General features: G+C 39.5%; 1 protein-coding gene across 3 annotated transcripts in view; it reads left to right on the top strand.

The window, feature by feature from the left end:
• The window catches only part of LNX2 (ligand of numb-protein X 2), a 59,606-nt gene that overhangs the window by 2,212 nt on the left and 35,207 nt on the right, over positions 1-22,187 (top strand). The window contains exon 1 of one of the 3 annotated variants that reach the window (XM_048294959.1): positions 19,654-19,847. The exons of the other annotated variants lie outside the window; for them this stretch is intronic. The gene's annotated coding sequence lies outside the window, so the exon portion shown is untranslated. Of the gene's footprint in view, positions 1-19,653; positions 19,848-22,187 lie in introns of those variants that run through there. 3 annotated transcript variants of the gene reach the window in all.

Genomic DNA, 22,187 nt, shown 5'->3' with positions numbered 1-22,187 from the left:
AAACTCTATACGTGAAAATATGCTGAAATATCCCCTTCTTCCATCTCATTTTTCTGTACTTCTGAAGAATATTAATGTATTTGAAAGCAGCTGGGAAGAAGTTATACTAACAATATCAAAGTGAAATGTGTAAAGACACGATGTGTACTAGACATTGAATTAATATAAATTATTGCCTCACATCAGCACAGGGTTGCTTGTTTAAAGAGCTACTAGACATTAAGAGCTGTAACTAATAAGAAAACAACATTAATTTGGTGTTAAAATGCTCCCTGGTGTAAAAGGCACCAGAGGAAGCTGGTTGCCTATTTGATACAGCAGTGGCTTGTCTCTGATATTTGAAAATTTTGTTGATTTGGTTTGTAGAAGCATTTTTAATGTGACACCATTGAATTGCATGCTGCTTAATTGCTTTATTAGGTCAGTGGAGTTTGTCCTTTAGAAATTGTAGTGCCTTTTGAATATGAAAATGCTTTTAAATATTAGTATTAAGTTATGTAATTGATAGGTCGAGGTTTCTATGGAACAATAAAAATTAATAATACTGTTGAGTGTGCTTTTTGTGGGTATTTTTGGTCCTAATTCTGTAGATGTTTGTGCTTGCATTTGCTTAATTTTAAACATCCAAGTATTTCTTCTGGAATTAGAGGGTCTGTTCTTAGGCTTAATGTTAAGCCTGCATGTAAATGTTTTCAGGGTCAGGATTTATGTTCGCAAAATTCATAGGCTAAACCTGTTGTGTTTTCATACTGACTGCTCTGTATTCTGCATGAGATGATGTAGGTGGCTGGCTGGGGACTGGTCTGCACCTCGACACATGTGGAGATGCCCCCAGCCCTGCTGTTGTGTTGCAGGGGGTATCAGTGCTGTACCTAAGATGACCTCATCCTTGCAATGTGCTCTGCAATACTACAGATGTCTCTTTTATTTCCAGAGTACTTTGGTGATACCAGAGATGTCAATCCTTTATGTTCTCATAGATGCTTATTTCAACTGATGTCAGTTTCGCAAGTAATTTAGGGGCTGGAACAGGAGGGGAATCTCTTGCAGAGTCTCTCCTGCTGAGCTGTGTGTTAGATGGTGAACACAAAAACCAAAGTATGCAGCTGTTTGATATAAAGGCAGATAACTTGTGAACATGCAAGATTTCAAATTGTTTTGCATTTTTGCAGTTTTTTCCATCCAAATAGTGGGAACTATTTTTGACATGGAAACTTGGGTTAACACAGCTCAGTATTTGTAGTCTCATTTTTGCTTCAAGTAAGTAAATTGATATTGCTCTGGAGTTGTGGCGTTTTGTTAAGAAAGTCTAGAATTTTCTTGCTGGCATCACAATGAACTGGACCAAATTGGGTAGGAAAGTAATTCTTAGATTATAAATGAGTCAGATCAGATACCTTATATGGAAGGTAATTTTTACTCAGGAAGAGTTGGTTTACTTTGGAATGGAGTGATAGATGTTGTATTTTGCCTGGCTGTTTTTACTTCCTTCCACAGAGGGGAATCCTTAAGTCATATTAGAATGGTTTGGGTAGAAAGGGACCTTACAGATCATCTGGTTTCAATCCTCCTGGGAAGGGACACCTGCCACTAGACCAGGTTGCTCAAAGCTTCATTTTGGAGAGGTGATCTTTGAATATTAACCAGCTTTTTTGGGCTCCTCTTCCCTCAGGGGCGTTATCTCATTATGCTAAACCAAGCAGACCCCTGGAGAGGCCAGTCTGCTCCCCTGAAGCCCAGGGTACTGAGCCTGCCATGCTCCCTGCTCGCTGCCCTAAGGTTCTCAAACTCCACCATTCCAAGGTCACTGCAGCCAATGCTCCCCCCTAGATTCACATTCCCTACCAGACTCTTTGTTGCTGAGAACAAGGTTCAGCATAGCACTTCTTCTTGTTGGCTCTTCTGTCACTTGGAAGAGGAAGTGTTTTTGTATTTCTTTGGAGAGATTTGACAAACTTAACCACTGTTTGATGGGCTGTACAGAATTTTTCAAAAGAACCCTTGTTTGCAGAACAAAAGGCAATTTACTCAAGTAGGATATCCAATATATGAACTGATCCAGTTTTAAAATGTTGTAAATGGTAGTAATAAGTAGTTCTAAATAATGAAGCAGAAGGAACAATGACTTATTTATCCTTTTTCTAGCATAGAGTACAATGAAAAGTGGTCCATGTTAAAGGAGAACCCATATGTTTCCAGGCAAAGGGAGGCACACAGTAGTTGCAGAAAGGCAAACCAGGACTTTTGGATTGTGTTGCCTGGAATGGTGTAGTGCTGTCAGATACTATTCTGCGCAGTGTGGAAAAATGAGCTACAAGCTTCCTACTTCTGCTTTGTACATTCCTTGCAGTGGGAGCGATTTTGAAGTGTGATACAGGCTGTGTTCCCCAGCCCCCGAGATCACACTACCACTGCATGTTCCCATGACCTTCTCTGAGGAGGTTGCACAAGCCCAGTGGAAGATGTCAGGATGCTGGCATTATGCATTCCCAGGGGCTGGCTCTTCAGAAAACAGTTGGTAATAAGCACGGTTTTATTATTGGGTTCAAGTCAGTGTTCTTAAATGCTGGCACTTCTATTGACTCTTGCAGTTGTACTCATTGTGTAGATTTTTGTTACATTCTTCGCATGCAATTTTTGCTTGAATCTGCGCTGTCTGCCGCAGACAACCCTCTCTTAATGCAGTGTCATTGTTAAAAACTGTGACCCCAAAAGACCAAAGAATACTGGTGATGAAGGATTTTAAGCTCTTACCTTCCTGTGGCTTTCTTTGTTCTTCACATTGGTGCTAATCCTTGTTTCTGAATTCATAGATAGGAAGAAGAAAGCTGGTGCAGCAGAGGTTTTTGGCACAACAGAAGAAAACTGAAATTCAAACAAAGCTAATGGAGGCTGACTTGTGTACTGAAACCAGTTCGTGGAAAGCGATTTTCCATGGTTGCTGTCTTGTGCTTGGACAAGCTGTCGTGTTCTGCCACAGGAATGTTGTGTTTACTTTGAAAGGACCAACCCAGGAGGCTTTTCTTGTGATACAAAGCAACGTTTCAGAATCCAGACATGTCGTGATTCTTCTGGCCATTGAGTTTTGGTTGGCTTTCCTGAACGAGGTCTAAATTTTAAAAAAACAAATAAAGCTTGCCTGGTATCAGTGAGCCACCTTTGTTGGTGCATTTTACTTTGTCATGAAGTGAAAGTGCTTTTGTCTGCGTACCTCATAGTCCCCAGATGAAATGAGCTGTATCATAGTGGCAATAGGATAGAGCCTCTAGTGGGGGGTTCTGTGGCTATGGCCATTTCATCCAAATAATTCTTCGAATTGACCAGCAAAACCAAAACAACAAAGAGAAAGCCCATTACCCCTACAAGGCTCTTAAGCTAACCATATTCTGACTTCAACACAGCTGGTTCAGTAAGAGCCTGTGCAGAACAGCACCTTCGAAGCCCATCTTATGGCCAAGTAGCCTCCATTTAGAGCAAGTCACATTTTAAGGAGGATGCTGGAGACATTAATATCTGGATGTGCCTCATGGATAGTGCACTGAATATCTGCAGTAGATTAAATACTTAAGTATGGATCTTCTTAAGTTGCCTCTACATGTTTGGAGCTTAAAAGTTACAGAAAAAACCCAAACGAGTTGCTACTATTGCCAGTTCATGTAGAGGAGGATTCCTTACTCTTACTTCCAAGTTCATGCGTTTATGCACCTGTGGCCCACCCTTCTTTGTCTTTTGGTCTCTTCTTACTGGATCTATTGCCCTGCCCCATGTAATTTTCTCTTACATTGGTGTTTTAAATCAAGTTGACATTTATTTATAACCAGAACGAATTAAGTGTAAATGAAGGCTGATCGATGCATCACAAGACCACATAGATCCTGATGTGTTGTGTAAGCGTTCTGGTCGTGTTCAGAGTTTGCCATAAACCCCATCCTGATTGTGCGTCTCTAAGCACCTTGGCACAGTGCGTGTGCACCACGGCTCTCAGCCAAACCCATGCTGCTCCGTGGGGGCTGCCCCAACTCTGAATTGAAGTAACTTGTTTTTTAAATTTCTCAAAATACTTTTTTCAGTCAGGCTTCTTCCGGAGCAGTTTGATGAGGGTTTCCTTCTGTCTGGCCTCTTTTTCCTGTTTTTATGTCTTGTTTGCTCTAGTGCAGTTTTCTCAGCCTTTTATTGTTACTGACAGAAGCTAATGAAGGTTCATCCAGTGAATTAGTAAAATAGTTCTTTCCTGCCTTTATGTTAATTAAAGATTAGTACAAGTCAATTCCTGGACTATTTTTACAATTAGTCCATTGCTAAGCTGTCATTTCTGCTTCAAATGAAGATTGAAGGTTTAAAATTCACAGGGTTTCCTGCCTAGTATTAAACCAGTATTGAATGCCTTCAGATTTAGGTTCGCTTCTTAACTATTTTAATTCCTTTTAGATGTTAAAGGTACAGCTAGATTCATCCAGATTCGATTAGGCTAAAAACACAGATATGTTTGTGTATTTGTGGATCTATCATGCATTTCATGCAAATGTCTTAAAACTGTGTAAGTTAGGTCTGTACATACACATAACAAAACTTCATAAGAATTCCGTGACAGCTGTCAAATGTGTTTCCTTTTGAAACCACTAATAAAAAAGGTACCTTTCTACTTTGTCCGGCAAAGTAACTACTCTTTATTCCTGTTATCTGGGGGGTGGCTCCGCATGTCTGTTCAGCACTGATACTTTTATATTCTATAGCTGGAAGTGGCATGAGCTGAATTGGGCTTTACTACATGTACAGCAGCATATATACCTGTCGTGGTGTATTTATACAGTGTTGGAATGATCCTGCATAAATAATCCTGATGGATTTAGTTGCGTGGAGGGTTTTTTTCCCATTTTGAAATCTCTTTTGACTGTAGCTGCTTACTTATCTATTGAATGTGGCTCCCGTGCTTTTTTGCAGGGAAAATAACTTTGCAGTGAAGCAAAAGTGAAGGTGATTTAGTGGTGGTATAAAGGAGAATCAGCAGCACAGCTTGTCTGAGCACTTGACCTGAGATGTCTTGCTGTGTAAGCAGAAAAAGAGAATCTATGGGAAAATTAACACTAAAGTAAGTGGTAACACAAGATTTTGGGTTACTGGAGTGTGAAATGAAAACTGTTAACAGTCCTTTCTTCTGCAGTAAGGGATGTGTGCTGTTGACCAGAGAAATGTTGTAGAAGTGTAATGCTTTCCTAACTGATATTTCGAAAAGTTTGGAAAGCTGTGAAGCCAGGAAATGTTCCTAAGCATTGTGCTGTTATGAAGTTGAAGATGCTTGACTAGGAACTTTTTGGTACAGCTTGACTTGTTATCTTCTACAAACAATCAGATCTGGATTTCACAACAGGTGAAGCCTTTAAGTAAGCCTCAAGTTCAGTGAAGGTAACTTATTTCACACAGTAATGTTAACATTGTGCTGACATTTTTATTTTTGCCTCAAATTGTCAAAAAGGGAAAGAGTTTTGTTTTAGCTGATACTGACTTTGAGGATAAAGAGGATGTTTTGATCTAAAGTGTTCCTGTAGGTGAGTCTGTCTAAACCTGAAAACCTGCTAGCAGGTTAAGTTGATATGCAGGAGAGAAGGGACTTCACTACAGTGCACCCAGGTATTAGGAGCAGTTGGTATCCTTTATATACCCTTTTTAAGGTGATGTATCACGTGTTGAATCCTATTTAGCCATCCCTGTGGCTTGACTGTACAGTCGAATCCACACTGGTGACTCCATAGGGTTCTTTATGGGTATGAGAGTTCTTTTGTCTGCTTCTGCTACCGAGAAAGTCACTGAATTCAGCACAGTTATGATGATATGGTTGCAGAAAAGCAACCCTGATGGGCTTTCTTTGCTAAGGCTCAATAGCTGCTTGTACAGATCTGGTTAACATTCTGCTTGACACTGAACTTTACGTGTATGTATGTATATATAAAACTAATTTCTGTGTGTAAAGAAATAAAACATCTTAAAAAGGGAAAAAACAAACCCTATAGTTTGTTTTCTTTCTTTCTTTTTTGCTTTTCAGATCTTAGAAATCCTTCCAGATTTAGCTCCAACATTAAGTATTTTTATGGAAGAATGGAGTATAAATATGGAGTGAAAGACATTACAAAATCTGAGCCAGTATGTTTTTACCAATTTAATTATTGTTCAGTTCTGTAGTTTTTACTTTTTAGTAGTAAAATAAATAGTCTTCTGATGCTTTCAGCAGTTATAGCAGTGAGGAGCTTCAATCATGCAGTGTTTAAATAAAGAGGAGTACTGTTAATTGTCAACACTGATTATAGAAAATGTCATGAGTTTATGTGTTCCATTGTGGGGATTTTCACCCCACACCAAGAGTTTGGAACACAGTAAATGGATGATGGAAAAATAGTAACGTTTGTAAGATAAAAGGAGTTATTTTCTTAATTTTCCAGCTGATGAGTAAGCAAAAAAAGAAAGACACCAAGTTGCTTTTGCTATCATGATATATTTTTATTAGTCCACAAGTTGTTCTGTCCTTATTTAATAATAAACTTACCCAGTTTTCTGACATTAAATTACCCTGCTTCTCAAATTTGGAATAAATTTGGAGCAATTAAAAAGTGGAGTAATCAAGCAATCATTTAATCAGGATTAAAACTGTATGTAAATATATTTAAGTATTCATCTATAAAATTACATTTAAATATAGTGATAACAGTCTTTATTAGAAAAAGTGCTCTGATTTAACATGAATTGACAAGGATTAGGATTTAATAATTGATTAATTACTGTTTCCTCTTCGAGAGGGGAAAATATTTTCACCAAAGGTTTTGCTTTTAATACTACCATCTTTTTTCCCAGATGTTCTTGAATACATTCTGCATTGTTTTAAAACAACTCTAATCTTTAATACGATTATCTGTAAATTTCCTTTGTTTACTGAGGGATTTTTTCAGATTATCAAATCATTTTATATACAAATCCTCCTTTCCTTGGTGCGTGCTGTAACTCTTCATTGCATGCCCTAGGCAGTGCCCCAAATGAAACCAACTGACATCAATTATTGATGATTACTCTGCCCGCTGGGAAGTGAAATCAAGTCTCAGGTCTTAATTCAGGATTTGTTTCAAACACCGGGTAATGAGAGCAGGTGCAGGGAGACACCGGAGCAGACGCATTGATTTGCAGTGTAAGCATAGACAGGTGCCTTATGGAGTACACAGGATTGAGAAGACAAAATGGTTACAGCTGGAGTTGTCATTGCTTCTGAAGAGCTTGGGTGATGTGTTTTCCTGGTACCAACATACCAAAACGAGAGGAGCTATTTTTTTCTCATCATGGTGATAATATTTCATTACACTGGGGCATGTGATAGCACTTAACAGGAGGGGAGAGCCCCTCTGTCCCAGTTCTTCATCCCACCTAAATGTGGCCTGATTTGATTTGCTGTGACTCCATCAGGCTTCACAAGCTGAAACTGTACTCCTTGTTTCTCATGCACCAGTAACTGTTTTTCAGTGGGGTTTCCTAAGTGTGAACTCAAGCAACCCAACAATGGAAATATGCTTATGCATCCCTTATGGTACTCCCTTTTGTGTCCATGCTTTGTGTGGGATTGGGTTGTGGGGGAAAAAGCTTCAGAACAGAAACCAGCAACTGGGTTACAACATAGGTTCAGTAGACATGAGGAAAAATTGAAAGGCAGTGGATAAGCTAAAACATGGCATTTCTTAATTTTGTAAATAGCTACATGTAATTGTAGGGATTACTACATGTAATTTTCGACATTGGCTTTTTATTGCAACAATTGCAGCAACTACATCATTAATAAAATCCTTATTGCTTGTGAGGTTGAGAAGGAGCTGGCAATACTGGCTGAGCTACAAGACAGCTTAGACACAGCCGAAAACTTATTATCCTATAGGGGAAAATAAGTCTGCTTGATTTTTTTTCTGGTGAACAAAGTAATGAGTGAGGATTTGGGTCCAGCCAGATTTCCTCCACTGCAAATTTTTTCCAATGCTGGCAGCCCCTCATTGGCCTGCCTGCCTGGGTTTCCCTGCAAAGCGTTCACTCTTGTGTGTTGTGTTGGTAATCTTTCAGGCTTTCTGAACAACAGACAAAAGAAGGGAAATACACGTTTTATTCAAAACCCAGTGTGGAATTTCTTGGGACAGAGCAAGGTGTGCAGAAACATAAGCATTTTTCATGTTTGAGGTTGTCAGAATCTGTTGTAGGGAAAAAGGTCGGATATGAATACAAGAGTCTGATGTTTCCCCATCAGGACTGCCCCTCCATCCTCCGTCATGGATTCAGAAGTTCCAACACCAAATGTTAGGCAGGAGCAAGAAGTAAGTGAAAGAGGATGCATCTTCGAAGGACAAAGCAATGCAGGGAGAGCTTCCCTTGTTGGCAAAAGCCTGAGTAAGCAGGTGGGGCTGGCAGCGTGCCCTCAAGGTTAATGCAGTTGGTCACCAAGCTGGAGGGGAAGGCAAAGCCCTCCCTACTGCCAGGCCTCTCAAGAAAGGTGCTCTGAGCAGGCTTCTGGCTGCTGCCTCTCATTTCACCTTGGGTGCTGGGAGAAAGAAATGGTAGCTAGGACTGAGACAATGCAAGGCTAAAAAAAGCCAACCAAAAAATCAATGTTTATAGTATTGATGTCATTTAGAGCCATGTTGGTTTCTTTCTTTGGTGAGCTCCAAGTGGCAGGAGGGCCAGTGTTTCCTTTCTTCTGCAGATGAGCTGCCCTGGTAGGCTCAGAGGCTGCTGTCTGCCCACCCAGCCACCCCAGCTGCCTGCCGTGCTGACTGGGATTTTATGGTGCCTCTGAGGCTATTCCTGGATGTCAAGTCTATATTAGAGAAATACTGACAAATTTTTTTAGTGCTAATGCAGGAGCGGTCTAGCTGAGCAGAGACAGTGATATTGTTAATTTTCCAGGCTGTTGCTATCTTACTCTCAGCCGTCCCTAGACATCGTCACCATTTTATGTTTCCTCTCTAATGGCATGAGCCAGGATGTCATAATACTCAAAATCAAATGTACCAGAAAATATAATAAATTAGAGTTGGGCTAGCAGAGTAATTGAAGAATAAACTGAATTTAAACTAAACAGGATTATGTTATGAACTGATTGCTATTCACAAAATGCGCCAGAGGAGTGTGACTTCATGTAGATTTACTATTGATGGCAGCATTTCCTAGATGACTATTGGCAATAAAGAAATGAAAATGATGTGAACTTTTGAGTTAGTACCAGAACATAATATTGCAATAAAGGAAAAGTACTGTTCTTGTTACACTGCAAAGTGATTCCGGAAGAAAAATTTTCTTGTGTTTTATTTATTTATTTATTCAAGATGTTTACATGTATTTAGAAATCCTTGAGTTTATAAAAAGGGAATGCAGGCCTTGGCATGGAAAGAACTAAATCTTCCCTCAACTCTTAATGTAATTCTTTTGTAAGAAACTACTTAGGAAATGTAGTGGTATAGTGGGTTCCTGTCAGTTCAGAAAATTGAGTTTAAGGACATTTGATGTCCTTGAGGAATTTTGAAGTTGTTTGCTGGGACAATTTTACAGCAGATACTCTGTGTATTTTTCTTTGAATAGAATTTTCTATTTTTTATTTCATTAAAACCAGGTAATACATAAGACATTTTAAAAATAACCCTCCAGCTATGATGCTAGTAGAGATGTAGGGAGATGGCATAAGATATGGATTTGTGAGCTACAAGTTACCTGAGCTGAGCCCTGTGTTGTTCTGTTCTCTTGAAGTGTGAAATGAGGTAGTGCTAGTGAAAGGCACCCTGAAGGTTGCTCATAACACTAGAAGCCATGGGAAAGCCTGTGGAAATGGAAGCAGTCAGCAGCAGGTACTTGCTGAAAGATAACAAGTGTTGTCTGAGCTGCAGGGTTGAGAAATCTGCGTGGGTTGTACGAGAGTAGGCCCTGTGCTGAAGCTGGCCTGTTGATGTTAAGTAGTCAAATTGCTGGTGTGCAGAGAAACTTAAAAACTGGACAATACTTTATTTTATATTTATTCTAATTTTGAGTATGCAAAAGAAATTTTGTAAGGATGAGATTTTTGGTGGCAGTGATCCAAGCTCAAGGCAAGGCTCTGCCACTTTCAAAATTATGTGCTACAGTGGAATACCAGCAAACGGAATGGCTGTTCAGTGGTAGAAATCAAACAAGCCTTTGGTGGCAGTGGGGACAGAAGGGAAAAGAGCAATATTGCTGCACAAAAAAAATTAATTTTGTAATAATAAGCAATATGGTTTGTTAATAATTGAATGCTTTTAAGTTTAAAGGTTTAAGTTTCATTTAAACATGAAATGGTATTGTTTATTTTCATTATTCTTATAAAATTTAAGTAAGGTTCTTTACCAGGAATGGTAATGAAATCCATTTGATTTTTAAACTAATACTACAGAATAGTAAAAAAAGGCAGCTCTTGTGAGTTAAGTGCTTGAATATATACAGTAAGGTTTAGCATTATTAAACTAATTCAAAGTGCTGTTAAATCCCTTGATTTAAATTACTTCACTGTGCCATGACCTGATGGAATAAGTAATTAATCTAGAAGATGCAATTAATATACTACTTATATCCCTCATGTAGCACTTAAAATGAATTCTTTTTCTGTGTGTATTTTGATCACTTAATAACTTACCTCCTCATATCCTGTAGAAGTAGACTTGAGGGATCACCCCAGGAGGGAGGATGGCCATCTACTGCCTGTCCTTCTGGGCTGACTGGGGAGATAGTGAGGGCTAGTTTCATAAACAAGCTGCAGACCACCTTGGCTCTCTCTTCAGACTTGTGTAGAAGAGAACTTGGGACAATGCTGTTATAAGGGAAAAAATGATCTTCCTAACAGTAGGGGGGAAATAGGCAGCATTTAACCCACTTAAAAAGAAACAAGCAGTACTGGAATTCCTACAGGAAAGTTTTGAGGAAAGTAGTCTTCAAGATCTGATATTTCTGCTTGCTGCAATGGGAAGTTCTGATATTTTGTTAAAAATTAAGAGCTCTTCTGTGCTAGTGAGGACTCCCTGTTACTTTCCATCTGTCCTGCATCCCAGGTGACTTTTGGTGAATTAAAAAACACTGCTTATCTTTGAGAGCTTTCCCCAGTGGAGCACAACACTTGTACCAAGTATTGTATGATAAAAGTTTTTTTCTAGCTGTGGTTATCTTTCCTAATGCTTCTTACCTCGTTAACTTAGCGCATGGAATCTGTGCTATAGGTGGGCTCTTACTGCGGGTAAGACCACTGGAGAAACTTTGAGTACAGTTGTTAGGGAGAAATACGATGGGTAAGTGGAGTTCTTTCAGAGACTTGTGAAGCATGATTTTCTTTCAAAATACATTTGTGGCATGGAAGAAGGTAACTATTTCTGATAAAGTTCGTTTCAGTAGTAAACATTAGAAACAACTCAGTTTGAGCAGTCCAGATTGTTTTGGAAGCTGCAGGCAGTTGACTGATATTTTAAAATTTAAGCAGTATAATTTCTTTAACATTTAGAAGCAGAAAATCTAAACCATTTTCACAGGGTGAATGCATCCTGGAAACATGCGGCAGTTACCATGATTAACCATTGGAAAACAATGCTGTGCTCTATCCTGTTGTAATGTGCCTAAAAGTCCTTTGAGGATCAAAGGGAGTAATAACAAAGAACTCAAAGGTTCTGTTGCTGGGGTATGGGGCACAGGCACCTAGGACCTGTCAGTTTCTGATGTGAATGCTTTCAGTTAACACATGAAAGCTGAAAGGACTTTAAAAAGAAAAAAGTTTAGAAAGAAATACTAGAGGATGCTTTATGGTATTTACTCAAGAACTCTTCTTTCCTCATCTGATTGGTAGTGCATGAAACCATGGTGCATAAAAATGATGGGAGTTTTCATAATTTAAAAAAAAGTTTATATATCTGGTGGCATCACTGATGGGCAGCTAATCCAGCTAGGTATGCCTGGTAATGCTTTGCTACAGACTGGGTAAATACAGTAAACACCTAATGATGGGAAACCCTCAGGAACAGTAAACGTGACCAGCTAATACCACTGGGTAAAGATTTCACTGTTGGATGCAGAGCTGCAGAAATGTGTATTAAATGTGTATATGTGAACTAATTGCTTCAGGTAGTTACATTGTGCCCTGATGCTGTTGGGATCAACATTTAATGCTACATTTCCTATTGAGGAATGCTTTTCCTGTATTAAGTGGGCAGGGAGATAATATTATGTAAAGTCATTGATGTCCTTGCATGGCGGCTGATAAGGGGGAACAGGTGGGATGGGAGATCTGAGGCTGATGTGCAGGGCAGCCACATCCATGCTTGTACAACCTGCTGCTGCAGTGGTGTTAGACTGCTGAGGATCATTGTACGGTATGTTGTTGAATACTGTAAGGAAAGACTTTTAAAAGTCTGGCAATCAGCTTTGCCATGGAGATTCTTATGCCTGAAGAATCTTTTCAGTCTATTATTTTAAATTATGTATGTCCCAGAGCAAGTATAAATCATAGAATCAAAAAATACCAGGGTGGAAGGGACCTCAAGGATCATCTGGTCCAACCTTTTGACAAAAGCACAGCCTAGACAAGATCATGCAGCACCCTCACCAGATGCATCTTGAAAGTGTCCAGCATTTGGGAATCCACCACTTCCTGGGGAGGTTATTCCAATGGCTGATTGTTCTCATTGTGAAAAATGTTCCTTTTGTGTCCAATCAGAATCTCCCCAGGAGTAACTTGTACCCCTTACACCTGGTATTTTCCTTGCGTCTCCTTGTAAAATAGGAGTCCCCAGCTTCTTTGTAGGCACCCTTTAAATACGGGAACATGTTGATAAAGTCTCCCCTAAGCCTTTTCTCAAGGCTACACAAACCCAGTTCTCTCAGCGTCTCCTCATATGGCAGACTTTCCAGTCCTTTGATCATCTGTCCCCTCTCTGGGCCTTCTCCAATTTCTCCACATCTCTTTTGAACACTTTAGGTGTGTCCATTAGATAGGGACATGAACAGCTCATAAATTCAGATGTTGCTCTGTTTCATGTTCAGTCAAATAGACTTTGATGGTTTTAATGTAGCAGCACAAAGGCATTTTGAGTTTTGTGAATGCAAAAAGGACTATTAATTCCAGCTTTATCCCTGAAAAGTTGAATGAAAAAACCCTTTCAAATGTTTTGGTATGTCCTTTTCCTACCTTAGTAAGAACTGCTTCTCTTTAGCCGTTATAAAGGATGTAGTAGCTGAAAGGATGCTTTTTTCATGTTAAAGAAAAGAAAGAAAGTGAGAAACTGCAAAATGAGTTTAGAAGATTGTCAGCAGAAATATTTCATGGGGCTTACAGAGGATCCCTTTGTGTGAAAGTGGGAGAACTACAGATATAAACTAAGTCCCTAAATGAGGCAATAGTTTGTTTGAAGTGGCATACCAGTAAAATTGGAATTTTTTTTCATCTCAGCTCTTCCACCTGTCTGAAGAGGGCATGGAAAAAGCCCATCAGAAAAGTTCATAAAGGTTAAAACCTTTATGACTGTCAGTGATTTAGAGATTATTGGGTAAAGGCATTAAATAAGTGGAGTGTACAGTGACTGTATCATGGGCTGTATGTTGTTCTGTTACACCTTACCTTTAAAGTGTCGTGAGTTGAAAATGTGTTTCCTCATATTTATGCACACCATAGACCAGCACAATTGCTCAGCTAAATAAACAGGACATTTTCAATTATAAGGTGCCATTACCTTTGTGTGTTCTTGTCATTTATGAAATCAGTGGGTGGTTAATTAAATTGCTCCTTTGGACTCTCCTGAAGGCTGTGTATTAATTATGTTTTAGTGGTGGTGTGCACATTTCTCAACTTTTTAATGAGGGTAAAAGTTGTTTACCTCTTCCTTTGGAAATACTTTTTTTTTTTAGATTACTGTAATATGGGGGTTTGTGGTAAATTTTTCTTTATTTCTTTCATATTAGATCTCATTATTCAGCTGCTCTTTGCAATCATGTGGCATGCTTAGTTTAAATGAAATCTTAAAATGTTAAATTTCATGTTGCAAACTATTACTAAAGCTGCAGAGTCTGTGTGTTAAACCCCATGTTGTTGGAGGGAATAGGTTCATCACTCAGGAGAACAGGCTTCCTTCAGCCACTCAGATCTTTTGAAGACATGGCTTCTGAAGGCAATTCTGGGACTCACATCCAGAATTCTTGTTCAGCCTGTTGGCTGAGCAGGCAGATTTCAGCTGTCCTCTTCTGCTTTCATCAGTAGTAGGAGCAGTGCTGATGCTTGCGAGTTTGGAGGGAGGCGTGTGGCAGCAGGGCTGGGCTGGGGAGCAGCTTTTGTGTGGCATGGTGAGGGCTGTGCTTACACCCCCTTCCTCTGCTGTGTGGTGTTTCACCACGCTGTTTCATGCAGCTGAGATCCTCATGGTAAAAATCGTGGTATCTTAGCAAATGCCATTTCCAGCTATGACTTTATTTTAATTAATGTCACATGTGCTGAAGGAGCCCCACGTAGGTGTAGTATTGGTGTGCTCACAGGGGAATACAGTAGCTGAGATTGGTTTGCGTTGGTTCTTCAGCTGAAATGGTGCATTACAAGTAGATGTAAAAACCCCAAAGAAAATGCCCCTAGCCTGACATTGTCATTTTAGTGCTGTTGGAAATGTCTCTAGCAGAAGTCAAAAGTTTTCTTAGTGCTATGTCTTCGAGATACAATCACTGGTTTTATCTCATGGGAAGGAGCAGAATGGGCCTCACTTCTGACTGGACAATTTATTTAACTGTTCTGATGGTCTCACCAGGAGTGATGTCTCATCTAAGCCATGCAGCTCTTCTGTGAACCAGAACGATGTCAGTCCTTTTCATTATGCTGTTTATCCAATCCTGTTTGTTTAAAGCCATGCCAAACCAAGAAGCAGCAAAAAAACAGTTTTGCTACTTTTTCATATGGATGATTTACTTTGCAGTCATGTTTTCTCAAGTGGAGAGTATTATAAAGGCCACCCTGAAGTCTTCTGAAGCATCCACTGAGGCCTCAAACTGAACCCTTTGCTGCTGGAGAACACTCTTGTACAGCTCATTTATCATGGTGTTTGTAGATTTGGGGGTTTTTTTTCATGCACTTCATGGAGCTAAGAGAAGGAAGAGGATGGTCTTGAGGGATATAGTGGTTATCATATTTAGCTGGTTGTCGGCTCTCCTGTATGTAATTTGTATTATGTCCAGTATAAGGGAAAAATAATACTAAAGTATTCAATTTGCAAGAGGAGTTACTAGACTTTATAAAAGCTGCTGTGGAAGATAGTTTGTGTGTCTGCAAATAAGCACAATTTTGTAGTATTCAAAAAGCCAGGAACTTAATTTGAAAGCAAATCATAACAATTTTTTCCCCTCCTTTTCTAATTGACAAAAGTAAAGCCATTTCAGGATGTAAAATGGACTTTCTGCGTTGAAGACACCTCTAGTATTGAGATACTGAATTATAAAACTATACAGAAGTAGAGACTTTTTCAGGAAGTATGTGCAATTTTGAGAACAGTTTCAATGTCTCACTTCAACTTTCTTCTTCAAAAAAGCAGATTTTTCTTAAATAGAGGAGTGGAAGAAAGAAAAAGGATGTTACATAATCCAATTTGTTGTTTTTCTTGCAAACATTGTGTTGCTTTACATAGTATTTATAGCATATAGCAGGACAGGGACTCAAAATGTCGTGTCTGTGTTGTAAAGCCACCGTACACACAGAGTTACTGTGAGGATTCCTGCGCGGGTCATCCCCGCACACGCTCACCGGGTGCGCTTACAAAACTCTGATGTGCTGCATGGAGTAGCAGCGTCTCATTATGCATTCATGAGAAATTGCTGGCGACATTTTAGCCCGCAGTTAATTTTAATGTTAAGTTTAGGTTTTGAGAAGGACACACTGTAAGAGAGTGCCTGCAGATCTTTTACACTGACTCCTGCTCCGGTTATTCATTGCTGAGCCACAGCTGTTAGGGCTTCATATTCGTGTGAGGTTAGGTGATTAATTTACTGCTTTAAGGAAATCAAACCCCGAGAGCTGCTTAGTGGCTTTAGGAGGAACTAGTCCTGTTTTAATTACCCATTGGTGATTTAATTTGTGTATACCAGCATGTCGACAACCTTTTTCCTTGGCGTTCTTGTTGTCATGTGATATCCCCTCCTCCAGGAGACCAACAGTATGTTCTTCTTTTCCTGTTGGGCAGGTGTTCTGTGCTCCCTCCTCGCCTCTGCTGGGATGGAAGGCTAAGAAATGTAGACTAGAAAGGTGATGAAGGGAAGGGGCTATCATGCTCTGTGTTGCAGGTTTTGTAACAGATCCTGGGTGCCGGCTGCCAAAGAATCGTACCAGGGTGTTTCCAGGGCTCTGCTCGGCATTTTAAGGATGCTCCTCTTCAGAGGCTGGGCACTGAGTCCTTAACTGCAGGTTAGACCCTGTGATGAGAATTAAAAACAAGAAATGAGGGGTATGCTTTTGATTCAGCTTGTTTCAAATGCATAGGCTATTCAAACATGAAGTGTAATGTGAGTCTCTTTTAAATTAGCTGGTTTGTGCTTTTTGTTTTTGTTTTCTTTATTTCTTTTTCCTAAGCTTTTTCCTAAATTATATGGTTCTCTGGTATTTTTTATTTTTTTTAACAGGCTGATGCTTTGCGAAATGTTGTGGTCAGGAATCTAGATTTCACTTGACTAAATACAAAGGCTGTTTCTGGTGATTTGTATGTATGTATGTGAATTTTTAAAGATTAAAAGAAATTTAGCTTTGCACAGTTGTAAAATTCAATTTTTAAAAACATTTCATGAATTACGTGAGATAATCTTACAGAGTATCTTTGTTGTCAGGAGGTGAGAAGAAGTGAAATAAAATGAAACATTTATGCAGATACAAGCAGAGGTCTGTGTACCTTCTGCCTGAAATTAAACCAACGTCCTCCTTTCTCATGGCTATTTGTATTATTTATAATTGCATGAGATGTGTATCAAGAGGGTGGCTGGGGAATAAGCTCTTAAATGTGAAAGCTCTTTGGTCTCCTAGGATACGTGTGTAGTAGTAGTTGTACAGTTATCCATAAGGTTTTCCAATGGGCATCCTAGAAACCCTGGTAAACTTCCAGGTAGCCTTTATTAACCACCTCGCAAAAAAAAAAGGTTGCTCATTTTGCTGGGTGCTGTGCAGAGCATGCAAACTTTAAGTAACACAAGTCCTTTGATTAAGACTTATTTAAAAATTGGGAAGGGGTGATATGCTTCTGAAAAACAGAACAAGAAACTGAAGATCATTCAGGCATTTGTTCCTTCTATTTTTAATAAATCTGTTTGCCTTCAGGATTTGTTGATGTGTAGGAATTTTGAAATAACTGCACTTAATGTTTCCAAGTAGAAATGTTTGTCCCAAAGAATAATTCCCATTTTGCTGTTTTTCCAGGATTTGAGGAGGGGAAGGAAGGGGAGAGAGAAATGGGAGATCAAGTGAGGCATCAAGTCTGGCTGTCAGGAGTTGTTTCTTTTAATTGCAGATTGGAAGTTGTTGGCAAGGTTCAGTGGTTTTTTTGGTATATTTTCTTACCCTAAACATACTGTGTATCAATGCTAACAATAATTACTTGAGATAAGGTTTTATAGCTACTTCATGGCATGCTTTGGCCCCCAGTTTTCCACTAGTTAGGAATCTCTAAGCCAAAGCACCCCCTTGGTTGCATTTGCAAGTTTGAAGGGAGTCAGGAGGCTGGTGGAAAACAGGGGTCTCCAACCAGCAAGAACCTCAGCCGATGTGCTGTTCTCCAAATCCATCATAGAGAAAAAAAGCACACCTTTATTATATATGGGAAAGCTGCAGTGATTTATTTTCATGTACTCAGTGGAAAAAAAAGTCTTTGTAAACGCTTTCTGTTTTATATTCCACTTAGTAATAAGGGTTGGCTAAAGCAACACAACATGCTTTAACAGCAAAGTATCAGTTCAGAATTTAACTTTATTGAAACTTAATATTCAGTTAAACTGGTCTGTATGGACAAGCAGTAAATCTGAGTTCATATTTTTCTAGTGCTGAAGTTTACAAAGGGAAATGTATGCAAATTACTCCCTTTAGCCAAAGTATGGTATATTATTGCGGTAGCTTTCCAGTGTAACTTACTGGTTCTGTGAATAGTTTTGTCTTTCCTGTCTTAAAATTCTTCAGCTAGGATGGCCTTTTCATGACTCTGTCCTCCCTATATCTTTCATTTACAGTGTCAAGTTGCCTGGGATATTATTTATTGTTTCTGTATTCTCATCCTGTATGACTGATATTAAGAGGCAGTGTTGCTTGTAGCTGAGTCTCCTGCTTTTAAAGTTGTCTCCTTTGAATGAAACTCTCATCATGTTCTTGTCTGGAGTTCAGGTTTTCAGATTGCACACAGAAAGGACGGGATAAGGGCTTTTAATTACCGTTTGCCCTTGTCTTGGTTCGTTAAATTGAAATTATTAGCTTTTTAACTCTGAAAATCAGTGAAAATCAAGGCTGTTTTCTTATTGCAGTATTAAACAGTTCTTCACTGAATTGTGGAAAGTTGGGTTTCTGACCCAAATGTCTGTGTCTAGGTGGAAACTAGTAACTGTAGAGCAGACTATTGTTTGGGGTATTTTGTGGAGGTTCCCTCATGCTTCTCTGTATTAGAAGCTTGATGCAGAAGGGACCCTTCTCAGGATAGTGTGCACTTGTTTTCTGGGTATTCCTTAGCTTTTTTTAGTGACTGCCAAATGAAGATGACTTATGGCATTGTCTGTTTGACCCACTTAGACCCCCTTCCTTTGAGTCACTGCACTGCTCTGAACTTGATGGTAAGTTTGAGTTACTTCTTTAAAGATCTGGGTTTTACGAACAGCCAGTTTGCAGGTGAACTTCCGAATAACTCCTTGACTCCCTGTTGCTGCTGATAGGAGAAAAAAAGCTTGGAAGTATGCTATTTCCAAATAATCCGTTGCCTGAAGCTATCCTGGCCTTATGAACACAGATGCTGCTGCTGTTTCTGTATGAAGGGTAGGCAGGTGTCTACAGCCCCTCTGGTCCTTGTGTTGCATTTCTACAGTCTTTGTGCACAGCACTGCTCCCTTTTCGTGGAAAAGAAATACATCCCATGGGAATGTGTGTCCTTATCTTGGAGACGCCATAATACTTTGGGGTCATTTGCACAGTTTCCAGTGCAGCAGGAGTGTTGTCTGGGGTGGTTTCTGGCTTTTGGACAATGTAGCAATTTAAAAAAAAAGTTTATAAAGTTAAAAAAAATGTTTAAGTACCTGGCATAAAACATGTGAAAGTGTTTAGTCTGAGTTGGGAGTTAAAAAAAAGTATGGAAATAAAAGGCAGTTTGAATTTTTTATGTCTGTGAACCTAGCCTAACTAGTTGAGAAGTGCTTGGTTTGGGAAAATGAAGATTGTGGTTAGGGAGTGCAAAGAAGATGGGTACTCCAGAGGGCAAGTCGTCTGCCTCTTAAAGACTTTTTTCCAACAGCACTGCTAATGAAGTAGTATCCTTCAAAGCAAGACTGGTATTTTAAAAGCTAGCTCTTAAGGGTTGAATATATAGAATAAATGAGGAAGTGAAAATTGTGTCATCCCCCACAGAATCTCAAATGCAAAATTTCAGCCTGCTGAGAAGAGATTGGACAGGGAGGAGGAGGAGAAGGTTGGCTCCTTCCCGATGTAGCATGTTTCTGTCAGCCTCTGTTGCTGCAATCTTTTCGACCGTGGATACAGAAAAGTGGTGCCTGAAGTTAGGAATCTGAACTGGTAGGACTCTTTAGCACACCACTCCTTTACCACTGTCTTCCCAAAATGTGGTGAATTGGAATTCCCTGGTGATGTGAGTAGATGTCTTATATATATTTTGCAAATTCATTATTAACTATCTTATGAACTGAAATGCATTTTTCTTTCCTAATGTCATGCCTTTGGTTTTTTTAACAATTTGGGTTTTGTTTGCTAGATGAGTGTAGCAGTTGGAGTCCGATGCCTCCTCACCCTAGCAAGCTTCTGAGCTTTCACCCATTTGCTTGTAGCCTTCTGTGAGGACTTAGCTCTCTTTTATTGAGCAATTTTATTCTAGTTTATTTATTGATTTATAGTTCTATTAATTTATCTCTTCTGTATAATTTCTGCCTATGGCTGCCAGTTTGATGTTTTACATAGGTGCTTCCACTTACTTGTTTTCAGTGTCGGTTTTTTTTCCTTTGATTTTAATTTTTACTACTCACTTAGAAGGTAATGATTTTAAATTTTTGCCTTTGTTTAGGAATGTTACCTTTTCTTAAAGAGAGCGAGACTACTGAGGAAAGCGGACAGAAATGCTGTAACAGCAGTTCTGCTCTTCCACATTATTCATTCTGCAAGAGGGAGTTAGGAGATTGCTGGTTAGTATTTAGCCCCTGTCACTCATGTGAGGATACATACCAGGGCCTGTTGGCCTGCTGTGTTTGTGCTACTATGCGTCTTTGTTAATATTTCTCACTTGAATCTTAAAGGACTGTTTTTCAACAGTGTAACCACCGAAGTAGTTTCTTTCTGAGGACACTAACAGGATTCAGAGGACACGCTATAGCAGCCAAACTTTGCACCTCAGGCAGGTAAAGAGCTGCACCATAGAAGCTTCCCTATGTAATAGCTAGTGAAATTCTATATTTTAACATACGTGTGTGTGTGTGTGTGTGTATATATGTATATATATAACGTGCGATCAGGCAAGCTAATACAGAATGTGAAATAATGAGCTGGCAAACATGGTTAGGGGATAGAGAAGTGTTTTTGGAAAAAATGTTCATTCAACAACTGTTGTCTCTACTCTTTCTTCCTGGCCGTGTAATTACAAGGGCTGAAGTGGAGAATATATGATTCCTACAGCAGGACTAAAAACAAATGCAGGCTTTGCTTCCATATTCTTTGTGTCTGTAAAATACGTATAATCAGACTGGATTTTACATAGTCAACTCAATGTCCACTTCCTTTTCTGAATCCTGTCTGGAGGCCTCAGATCAAGCAGTAGTCTACTGTGTATGTAAAGACCTGTTTGCATACAAAGTATTTAAATGGGTTTAATTTAAGATAATATTTGTATATTTTAAGACTACAACTTCTAGATCTTATTATGTAAACTTTGCTGATGTGTGGAGCCATTTATTTTCAGTATCTGTACAGAGTACGTCTGTTGCAGTATGACAGGTAGCCTAACTGGAAGGTCTCAGTCTAAAGGTTTTAATTTCTGAAAAGCATCCTACAAAATAATATGGAGGTATTTAGTGCAAGTAATGTTCTGCCTTTTTTGTGTGCCCAAAGCTGGGTCAGGCAACTGGCTCTGAAAATAACCTTTTTACACTTACCAGAAGGAAAGTTCCTCTTGGAAATTAACTGGAAATTAAGTTATGTACAGCAGCAAAGTGAAATGTCTTCAGCAGACTTAATAGGGAGAGGCATAGCCATCATCCTCAAGTGTTAAGAATTAAAGAACTTGCCTTTATTGTGGAGTTAATTCAAATGACGGCTACTGCATGGCATCCTAACATAATTCCCAGGCATGAGTAGAGACTACTCAGGCATGGCAGTGCTTTTTGGAATGAGTCACCTGCTTGCCAAGGGATGGCCAGAGCCAGCCCAGCTTTCTCTGATCCCTGGTTGTGCTGGGCTGCAGACCAAGCGGGGCAGTTGTGGTGGTGAGTCGGTCACTCTGCATGCAATACCGCTGCTCATGGGCAAGTTATAATTCGGCCTGCACCTAGGTAACCTGAGCTAAATACTCTTTTGCCTGTGGGCTTAAGGCAGCTCTTATTTTCTTCTTTTTCTTGAGAGTTCTGATGTGGTGATACTTGTTTTATTTTATTAGGGAGAAAATAAGCAGTCTCTAGGCAGGGCAGACCGGTTTAGGGGGTTGCCGTAGCTCATCAAGTGATGTTCCTTAGCTGCTGGGATTTGGCAGGTTGAGGCTGAAAATTGAAGCTGCCAGCTTCAGACCAAGTCTAGAGCATCCTCTGCACTCTTTCTGCTGTACTTTCAAGTTTCTTCCTCTGGCCATGGGTTGCCATGGGTTCCTTGCAGGCCATGAGCACTCATTCCTGCAGAGGACTCTGCCTCCTTTCCTGCAGAAGGATGACAGTGTGTGGCTTATAATTTATCTGAGCTGTCTCTAAACCATGTCCTCTTGGCTCTGTCTTGC

Source organism: Corvus hawaiiensis, chromosome 2 (assembly GCF_020740725.1).
Source record: "Corvus hawaiiensis isolate bCorHaw1 chromosome 2, bCorHaw1.pri.cur, whole genome shotgun sequence".
Classification (NCBI taxonomy): domain Eukaryota; kingdom Metazoa; phylum Chordata; class Aves; order Passeriformes; family Corvidae; genus Corvus; species Corvus hawaiiensis.
This window is presented reverse-complemented; position numbering and strand designations above follow the sequence as displayed.